This window comes from Bos taurus, unplaced genomic scaffold (assembly GCF_002263795.3).
Source record: "Bos taurus isolate L1 Dominette 01449 registration number 42190680 breed Hereford unplaced genomic scaffold, ARS-UCD2.0 Leftover_ScbfJmS_162, whole genome shotgun sequence".
Taxonomy (NCBI): Eukaryota; Metazoa; Chordata; class Mammalia; order Artiodactyla; family Bovidae; genus Bos; species Bos taurus.
Genome location: NW_020190720.1, coordinates 69,719 through 80,275, shown reverse-complemented (window position 1 = coordinate 80,275; position 10,557 = coordinate 69,719). Strand labels below are relative to the sequence as shown.

The following is a 10,557-nucleotide window of genomic DNA, read 5'->3' as shown; positions in this document are numbered from 1 at the left end:
AAAACCTCCTCCTGGTGAAAATTCTGTGAAGATTGTTGAAATGACAACAAAGGACTTAGACTATTTTAAGTTTAGAATAAATGTAGTTGAAAAGGCAGGAGGAGGATTTGAGAGGATTACCTCCAATTTGAAAGAAGTTCTACTATGGGTAAAACGCTGTCAAAGAGCATTGCATGCTGGGAGAATTCTGTGAAAGGAAGAGTCGATTGATGTGGCAAATGTCATTGCTGTCTTCTTTTCAGAAACTGCGCTACCCACCGAAACCCCCAGCAACCACCACCCTGAGTAGTCAGCAGCCACAGACACTGAGACAGGACCCTCCACCAGCAAAAACATGGTGACTCCCTGGAGGCTCAGACGATGCTCAACATATTTTATTTTAGAAACAAAGTGTTGTGTGTTAAGGTCTGTACATTGTTTATTTAGACATAAAGGTATTGCACACTTTACAGACTTCCATGTCAACACAGTATTATGTGCAGTGGAAATTCCCTTTATTGTGAAATTTAATTTATTGCCCTGGTCTGGAAGCCAGCCCACAGTATCTCTGAGGTTGGCCTCTATCTACATGGCTTTTAGTCTATGTTTTCCATCCTGGAACTAACACTCGGATGGCTGCATAGTAGGGTGAACACAGACCTACTGTTGGGATATGGTGATATATACATTTAAAAATCCAGAGAATTTAAGGATCACTTCACAGCTGGACTGCATGTTACTTTAGGAATGATCCTTAAATTCTCTGCTTCCACAAGAAATAAAGCATTATCACTGGTTTTATTTAATCCCATAATGTGGAGGAATGGGGAAATACCATGACTTTTCTCCTGGATTAGAAAACAGGCATGAAGTACTTAACTTTTCTGCAATATAGAGATGTTGACTTAAGAATCACTATAAAGGCTTCCCAGGTGGCACTTGTAAAGAATCAGCCAACGAAAGAGGTACAGGAGACACAGGCGACATGAGTTTGATCCCTGGATCAGGAAGATCCCCTGGAGAAGGAAATAGCAACCCACTCCAGTATTCTTGCTTGGGAAATCCCATGGACAGAGGAGCCTGGTGGCCTACAGTCTATGGGGTCGCAAAGAGTCGAACATGACTCAGCACCAACTATGAAGGGAACCAGTCAATGTAAAATTTTATTCCTTTGAAAATATAATGAAGTTGTTTCTCTGGATATATAAAAAAAAAAAACCCTGAGTCCTGTAATAGCAGATGTATTTTTCCAGCAATATCATCATTTTTAAGAATAAGGTCACAATGCAGGGAAAAGTCTAATTTTCCAAAAACTAGAAGATTGAAAGTGTTATGTTTGTGGTGATCTCTTGTTCAAGTAGTTGAAAGTATCAGTGCAGAGACTGCATCACTCAACACCAAGAGGAAGTGGGAAAGGAGATTTGAAAAAAATAAAGATGTTGAGGAGGATGCTCATTAGATGTGACAAGAGACTCGAGATGGTGCAGCCACTGTGTCATCATAACTGGTAGACAGACTTGGGATTCCTAAGGTCTGATCTCTTGGCTTTAAAGTGAACGCAGGAGAACAAAAGCAGCCAAGCAAAGACTGAGTCCTGAGGCCAACAGAGCACCTGTCAGGGGCTTCCTGGGAGCACTGTCTCCTGCAGAAAAGAAAGAGGCCTTGGTCCAGGAAGCTGAGGAATTCCTGTCACTTTCCTGGGGCTGCCCCTCCCCAGCCCCCATCCAGCTCCTTCCTCACTGAGGGGCTTCTATGTCCTCTACCCGCACCCCCACCCCAGGCCCAGCAGCTTGTTCTCACCTCCTCCTCCTTTCCTGTATCACTGAGTCACCCAGGCCCTGACACCCCCTGGTTAGGGTCAGGACTGGAGCCAGTGAGGAGTCAACCTGCTTCCTTTACTCAGGTCCAGATCCTCCCAAGGGGGTGCCTAAGTACCAGAGAGTAGGTCCCCAGATGAGGGGCCTTTCTTTCTGACAGCCTTAAGGGGCTGCAGGCAAACCTCCTTCCTTCGTTGCCCTGCAGCCTCTGAGCCAGCAACTGACAGCCCTCAGGACCAGGGTCCGTGCCCCCCGCATCTCTTCCTGGTGCAGCTCAGCTGGGCGCCTCCCCCCCAGCTCAGCCCCACCCATCCCCAGGCACCTCTGCTCAAGGCAATATCACTCAGTGATGGAGTTTCTGGGTCCCCAAGAGGCCACAGGCTGAGACAGAACTGCTGCTGCTCCAGGAGCACAGGCCTGGCCTCAGCCCTTCCCACAATTCTCTGCTGTGGGGCTCCTGCCTTGCCTGCTGTGACCCAAGCCACTTCCTGTGAGAACAGGCCTTTGGAGTTGGGTCTGCAAAGGCCTTCCCACCCCTTCCTCCTGGGATGAGAGCCCGGCCCCTCTCATCTTGGCCCCCTGGGTGGGTCCCCTCCCCGCTGACACAACATGTGGAGCCCCCATGCTGCTCTCAGCCCCCGTGAGTCCTGCCTTCGCCCTGAGTGCCTGCTGTTCTCACACCACCTACCGGGGCCCTGCCAGCCAGCAGTCTGTGCTCAGTCAGGGGACTTGGCTGAACCCTTTAAGCATCAATAGGCCCTCAGCCTAGTGAAGGCGCCTCCCTTTTCACAATGTCACCTGACAGCGGGGACCTCTCAGAACTCAGGGCTGAGCTTGTCGAGTTCTGCTCTCAGATGATACGGGGTCTTATCCCCCGGCTCATTTCCAGGGTGAGGAGGTTCAGTGAGGGGAGGGGTTGGCTGGGAGTCACTGGGTCCCCAGCCTCACGACAGGACCTGTGCCCCTGCCTTCCCTCTGAATTCTGCCCTCAGTACCTGTTCTTGTGAATGATCCATGCTACGATGCTTATTATGATGAAACCGGTGAGAACTCCAAGGATGATCTTGGTTATGTGATTGCTGGTTGGGGCCGTAGGCTGCACTGTACGGGGGACTGTGGTCGGTGATGCTGCAAGGAGAGTAAGAGTGAATCCTTTGTCCAGACCCCAAACTCACCAGATGCCTCCTCAGGCCCCCTGATTCAGGTACCCCTAGAATTCAGGTACCCTAGGTACCCCTAGATGGGTGCAGACAGCTTGTACCCATCACATGGAGGCCCCTGTGATAGATCCTCAGGTGAGATGGGGGGAAGGGAGGAGCCCAGTCCTTACGGGGCTCTGACAGCTAATGGGGGAGCAAGGTTTCCAACACAGCCACTCAGTCCTGCTGTGACATCAGAGACAGTGACCTGAGGATGGAGTCCTCAGGAGCTGACAGCAGAGGTGGTACTGACAGTTTTCCGAAGTAGAATTGGTGACATTTAAAAGAAGATTCTGGAATGAGGGCACAGTGAGAAATAAATCCCAGAAATAAAAAAGATGTCTACAGGATTTGGATCAGCAAAACTCCATGTTCAGTCGTCCAAATGCCTGTTCTGTGAGGAAAGGACATCAGGAGGTGGAAAGGGAACGAGGATGACAGAGCATCCCGGATCATTGTTCTCCCAGGAGCTACTCACTTTTTAAATTTATTTTTTTACATTCTTTTATTTTATTTTTATTCACTCCAAAAACATTGTTAATTGGGGTACAGCCATTAACAGTGCTATGATAGTTTCAGGTGAACGGTGAACGGATTCAGCCATAGATACACATGTACCCCTTCTCCCCTAAACCCCTCTCCCATCCAGGCTGGCACATAACACTGAGTAGAGTTCCATGTGCTATTCAGTAGGAGCTTTTTGGTTATCCATTTTACATATAGCACATGTACATGAACTTCCCAGAGTCCCTAACTATCCCTTCCCCCAGGTAACCATAAGCTTGTTTTCTAAGTCTGTGAGTCTCTTTCTGTTTTCTAAGTTTTTTGTACTATTTCTTTTTAGATTCCACATATAAGGCATGTCATATGATATTTCTCCTTCTCTTTCTGACTTAGATCACTCAGTATGACACTCTCTAGGTCCATCCATGTTTCAGGAACAGCTCACTTTAGATGGATCACTTTGCCAAAACACACATACACACAGACACACACAGACACACACAGACACACACACCCACACACAGACATTGGGTCCATATCACCTTGGGTGGACTACCACTTCCTTATACTCGTCTCACTTACCTGAGGTCTTCAACATTTTCTCCCAGCACACTATAAAATCCTGAAGCCAGGCCTGACAGTCTCCCATGGAGACGTTCTTGAAGAAGTCGGTCACAGCTCTGTCCTTCTCCCACTTCTCCTTCATCCGCCTCCCTCCAGAATGAACCTCTGTCCAGTGTCCATTTTCTGAATCAAAGCGGAGGCACATTTCTCCATTGAAGCCGAACTGCCAGCATCCACTGATGTTTCCATCCTCTTCACAACGGCACGTCATCCTGGCCTGCAGGGTCAGAGGGCCTGACTCCACCAAGGAAAAGAAAGAGCTCAGCCTTGGACTTGACAAATTCTTTGCCTCACCGTGGTCCACCTCCCCTGGGCCCAGGTAATTGGCCCTGTTCTCTCCTCCAAGGCCTGCTCCTTCCACTGGACTACTAGGGAAGGACCAATACCCAATTGAATTTTTTACCCATAAACAGTGGATACAGCCCCTTCAGTATTTGGACTTCCTAACTCACCCCTGGACTCGATGGCCATGAGTTTGACTTGATGGACATGAGTTTGAGCAACCTCTGGGAGTTGGTGAAGGACAGGGAAGCCTGGCGTGCTTCAGTCCACGGGGTTGCAAAGAGTGGGACACGACTGAGCGACTGAACTGAATTGAATTGAACTCACCTCTGGCCGTGTGTTTTTCCGGTATAATGTCAGGCAATTGCCCCTTGAGGAAGTCCCCGATGTTTCTCAGTGGTTCTGTCTGTGTTTCCCAAGTGTTCGTAGTTTTCATCTCCTCTCCCAATGGACTTGTGGATTGGATCTTGGTGCCACCACAGTCATAGGAGAGAAAAAAATTCCCATCGACCTGGCCTTGAACCACACACCACAGCTCTCCAGGACTGGGGTGAGGATCGACGGTGAAGTTGTAGAAAAGAGAGTGAGTGTCTGTGAAGGAAAATGCAGGTGAGGGCAGGTTCTGGAGAAGACCCATTACCTCCTCCCCCCACTTATGTGAGAGCAGAGTAAAGCTGCCGGGCTGGGTTGGTAGAGCAGGAAGGCAACCCTGGCCCCCAACACCACCTACAGGCTGAGCAAGCAGAGAAACCACATAACATTATCTCTACTCTGCTCATAAGGCCAACACAGAACCCAAAGCTGCAGAAAGGAGAATTCACAGGATTTAGCAAGGCCAGGGAGATGCTGCTGATCTACCACTTTGATGGGTCTTGGAATCCTGGAGAAGGCCTGGCCCACATGACATGAAAGAGAAAATCCAGAACTTCTGAGGCAGGTGGTAGAGGAGGGGATCCAAGGCTCAGAGAAGTGAATGTGCCAGGGTGGACACGGTATGAAAGGGCAGGAAAGTGTGCAGTTCAACAGGTTCTATGGAGCCCGAGAGGAAAGAATGGATGAGAAGCATCTCCAACAGCTCAAGGGTGACTTTTGCTGAAGGTCAGGGATGGTGGTGGGATTGGTGTTCCTGTGCGCTTCCAGCAGGACTGAGGAAGAAGGGGAAAGAGCCGATGCCAAGTGGAGTGCTCTATGTCAGAAACAAAGCAGACGTAGTGACCAAAGTGACCAGAGAGCCCCAGTGTAGCCAGGACTCACTGCAGAGAGTACCACGCTGGCTCATAGCACAGGGCGATCCTAAAGGCAAAGGGAAGAGCAGTGAGCCCTGTTAAAAACTACATGATTGAAAGGAAAAATTATATAAAAAAACAGAGACAAACACAAGGCTGGATGTTCAGGAGGCTGAGTGCAGACATCCCAACAAAATGTCTGGGTCCTTTGTGCAGTATCCAGCACTGAGTCAGGTCTTATATTTAGAATCCACTACTAGAGACAGAGATGCCAGGCTTCAGCAAGGAGGGGTCTCTTATCACCACAGCAAATGCAGAAGTCCTTCTGGCCTCTGGAAGCCACACGGTCATTGACTGGGGTAAGTGTACCCTTGGCAGAGAAGCCACCCCCACATTCATAAGGACCTAGAGTGGGACTGTCATCGTGTCCAACAGTCTGAAACATCATCATGGCCCGCCTGTTATTACTGTGGTGCCTGAGATCTGTGGTAAGGAGTACACATCTGTCCCACGTGCTGCCCACAGGAGTGTCACCCATTCACTGATCCTCATAATACTCATTTCACTTCCATTGCATTTGCAATATGAATGAAAAATCTTCACAGTTAGTAAATTACCGTGCTGTGAGGGCTACCATAGAAGCGATTTCCAAGTTCACACTTCTGACACTGACCTTCATTCCCCAATAGTATGTGTAAACAATATCATATCCTGGAGAAAATGACTAACAACCTACAACCTTTCCAGGGTTCAGGAGTGTTATCCCTATCCTATTTCCATTAAATTTGCAGTGTGGCCCATAGACTTCTATAATTGTACATATGACATATTTCAGGCTCTGCAGACCATAGTTTTCTGTTACAACTGCTGTCCTAGCACAAAAGCAGTCACAGATGAGTGGTGAATAATGACCTGCTTCCTGGGCACATGACCCAGCAGAACCTGTGACGTCAGAGGTATCTGTGGTCAGAAAGGTGCTATGTGCCGTCTATGGCATTTTACTTGGAGGTTCACAACACAGACCCTTTATGTCCTGAAGCAAGGCCATGCGAATTGCAATGGGGAATACTACACCATTTAAATGTGGCTCCTGGTATGGTCCTGGGGGCTGGTGGAGGTGAAGCCTCTGGTCATGAAATGTCAGTGTTGTCCATCATGATCTGGGCTCATCAACCCCTCATCATTCGTCCACATAGACCAACCATCATAGGATTGAAGTGATATGGTGGTGTGGCATAAGAAGGGCCAGAGGTAACAAATAAGAGAGAGCAGCAGGTGGCTTAGGCCTGACATCAGAACTGTAGGACCACTATTCTCCAGGGCCTGCCCTGTGGCTCAGCGGTAAGGAATCCATCTGTAATGTCGGAGCTGGAGTAGATGTGGGATCTATCCCTGAGTGAGAGAAGATCCCATGGAGGAGAGCATGGCAACCCACTCCAGTGTTCTTGCCTGGAGAATCTCTTGGACAGAGGACCCTCGTGGGCTATAGTCCATAGGATCATAAAGAGTTGGACATGACTGAAGCGACTTAGCATGCACACACTATTCTCTGCTCATGCCTGAGGCTTCATGCAGTGTCCCCTATATCTCCATGGACCAAGGAAGCCATTCTAGAGCAGAGGGGTCAGGGGACATTAACCCGTATCTGCTGGACCCACACTCCTTTCACAATCACACCACCCAGAACCTACAAGGTAGGACAGAGCAAATTTTTGGTTCACTAACAGGCAGCTAAGGAATACCTCGCACTACTCCCTAGGGGAGGAGTCATTTGTTACTGTTTTGTGACCCAGGGCAGTCACATGGTTCTTTTGGTTTTTCAGGTCATTTTTTCCTGCTCTTGTAGCACAAATGTGGAGATGTATAACGCACACAGACACGACATGGCCTGTGGAGACCAACAGATTTACTCTCTATCTTTTGAAGAAAAGGTTCTCCAACTCCTATCTTAAATAATAGCTATAATAGGCCACTGTCTCCATAGTCTCAGGGAATATGAATGTGGGACCGAAGGGTAGAAGTGGGGGTGCCCGTCCTCACCCTCGTGCCCTGTGTCACACACTTTGGGAAACTCTTCTCCCATCTCTCCTGCTTTATGTCCTGGGGGCCAGGCTGGGAGGCTTCTGCTGGGGTGAATTCTCAGGCAAGAGGATAGGGTGCCAGTTGACAGAGGGCAGGTTTAGGATCCCTTCACAGATGGGAAGTTGTTGGAGGCCCTGAGGTTCTTGGGATGGGGAGGGATATGGAAAAAATACTGTTGTAACCAAGCACATGAAATTAAAAGACGCTTAGTCTTTGGGAGGAAAGTTATGAGCAACCTAGACAGCATATTGAAAAGTAGAGATATTACATTGCCAACAAAGGCCTGTCTAGTCAAGGCTATGGTATTTCCAGTGGTCATGTATGGACGTGGGAGTTGGACTGTGAAGAAAGCTGAGCGCCAAAGAATTGATGCTTTTGAACTGTGGTGTTGGGGAAGACTCTTGAGAGTCCCTTGGACTGCAAGGAGATCCAACCAGTCCATTCTGAAGGAGATCAGTCCTGGGTGTTCATTGGAAGGACTGATGCTGAAGCTGAAACTCCAGTACTTTGGCCACCTCATATGAAGAGTTGACTCACTGGAAAAGACCCTGATGCTTGGAGGGTTTGGGGCAGGAGGAGAAGGGGATGACAGAGGATGAGATGGCTGGATGGCATCACCGACTCGATGGACATGAGTTTGAGTGAACTCCGGGAGTTGGTGATGGACTGGGAGGCCTGGCGTGCTGTGATTCATGGGGTCGCACTGAGTGGGACACGACTGAGAGACTGAACTGAACTGAACTGAACCAAGCAGGACTCTAAGGAGGCGTCCTAGGACAGACTCCACCCATCTCCCAGACCCTCCCTCCTGCACTGCCCGCCCCCCCTACTCTCCGCCCAAGTGGCAGACTCCACCTAGACCCTTGCCCATCTCCCGCCACCTCTCCAGCGGCCAACGCAACTGGTCAGACTCCACCCAGCCTTCCCCTGAACCGCGTGGGTTCGGTCCCTCGGAAGCGGCCGCCACCTTTCCTGCACCCGCTTCAGTGACTCTGAATTCCGGACGGGGAAACCCGGGGGGCTGCAGCAGCATTTCGTGACGCCGACCTGGCTCTCACGTCTCCCTGCCTTCCCTCCCTTCCTGCTGGGATTCCTTTTTCACCCAGATCTTGTCTTTTCCCTGCAGGGGGACGGCAACAAGCGCGAATGGGGGCGGGGAGCAGGAGCCCGGCGGGAAAGGAGCGCGCGGAGCTTTAAAGCAGGGAGGCGGCCCCGCCTCGGCGTTCCCCGTACCGCCTCGGACACCCCATCCCTCTCGGGTCTTAGGGCCCCGTGTCCTCTCCTCGCAGGTTAATCCCCGAACTCACCGCCTCGCGCCGTGCAGAACCGGAGAGCCACGAGTAGCACCAGAGCCACGAAACCAAGACGCGCTCTGGGGTCAGGCTTCCAGTCCATCCCCGCCTGGAAACTGGTTGGATCCGACTTTGCGGGAGCTATTTATAGCTCGCCCCGCATTTCAGTCCATTCTCCGCCCCTGCCTCCTCCCAGCCTTGCTGACGCCGGGCAGTAGCCGCCCACTCCTGACTCACTCCTTGTTCCCCCAGCCCCTCACTGGCTCTTTTCTCCTCCAAGTCCTTCTCGCCGCTCAACCTTCCTCCCCATTCCCGCCTGCAGTCTTCCTGCGGTGGTGGTTTACTCGCTCAGTCGTGTCTGACTCTTGCGACCCCGAGGACTGTAGCCCGCCGGGCTCCTCTGACCATGGGGATTCTCCGGGCGAGAGTACTTCAGTGGATCGCCATGCCCTCCTCCTTGGGATTTTTCTGGCCCTGGGATCGAAGCCGGATCTCCTACATTGCAGGCAGTCTTTACTGACTGAGCTTCGAGGGAAGCCCTGCTTTTCTTAAAAGACTCAAGATTGACCCCTGCACCGCGCCCCTCCCCCAAAACACAACCCCCACCGGAAAACTCTGCGGATCCCTTGAAAGGGCCTGGAGAGAGCCCTTAACTTCAGTGTCATCAGCAATATATTTTCTAGTAGTTTCTGTCCGAGAGTAGTCCTAGACTTTTTGTGGGCCAAAGTAACTGCTCATTAGAAAGAGTTTGAGGACTGAGGCCGGAATCCGATTTTCCAGGTTCTGCGTGGAGACAGGGATCCAGCGCTGCCAGCGGGCGCCACTTGGCGGTCTCTTCCGCCTGCTTGTTCTACTCTGGTGTGTTTGTGCATGCTAAGTCGCTTCAGCCATGTCTGACTCCTAGTGCCCCATGGACTTTAAAAGCCCACCAGGCTCCTCTCTCCATGGGATTCTCTAGGCAAGAATACAGGAGTGGACTGCAATGCTCTCCTCCAGGGGATCTACACAGTAGCCTGTGTGATCCATTTTCTTCCCCCTCATAATTTACTTTTATGCAGTGTCCAAGCAGCATTGAGCATCTCACGTTCACGTCTCAGGGCTATCCGCTGATGAAGAGTGAGATCATCCATCACTCGTTGGGACTGACAAGACCTCCTAATTCTTGGGAAGTGGGTCTACCAATGACATTGAGAGGTCAACACCTGTGACAGAGGGCTCCATCTCTCTGTTATCATGGGGCTCTTGGCCTCTGCTAGCTTCAGGGGTGAGTGAGCCCTGACCTCGGAGGGTCGCGCTGACACCTCAGCACGGGCAGCGCTCCAGTTCATGTCTTGTCACTGAGTTAGGCTGGGTTCCCTATTTATAGATGTGGAAATGGATGTGAGCAGAGTTTCAAGGACCTGGCAAGAGCAATCAGGTGGAGTTTCATGTTCTTGGAAGCATGCTCACTGTCAACACTCATTAAAATCACCTCCCAGTTGATTCCACTCCCATCTGGGGTCTAGACTGTGTACGGGTGCCAGGAGCATGCACGGGTGGGGGTGGCCAGGCC

The 10,557-nt window shown here is 50.6% G+C and overlaps 1 pseudogene across 1 annotated transcript; it reads right to left on the bottom strand.

The window, feature by feature from the left end:
* Positions 1-353: 353 nt before the first annotated feature.
* LOC101903765 (UL16-binding protein 3-like) lies at positions 354-9,854 on the bottom strand (annotated as a pseudogene). Its single transcript, XR_009493703.1, has 5 exons — positions 9,021-9,854; positions 4,733-4,996; positions 4,082-4,357; positions 2,792-2,924; positions 354-1,621 (listed from the first exon to the last, which is right to left on the bottom strand). The product of XR_009493703.1 is annotated as a UL16-binding protein 3-like (transcript).
* Between the last annotated feature and the right edge of the window lie 703 nt (positions 9,855-10,557).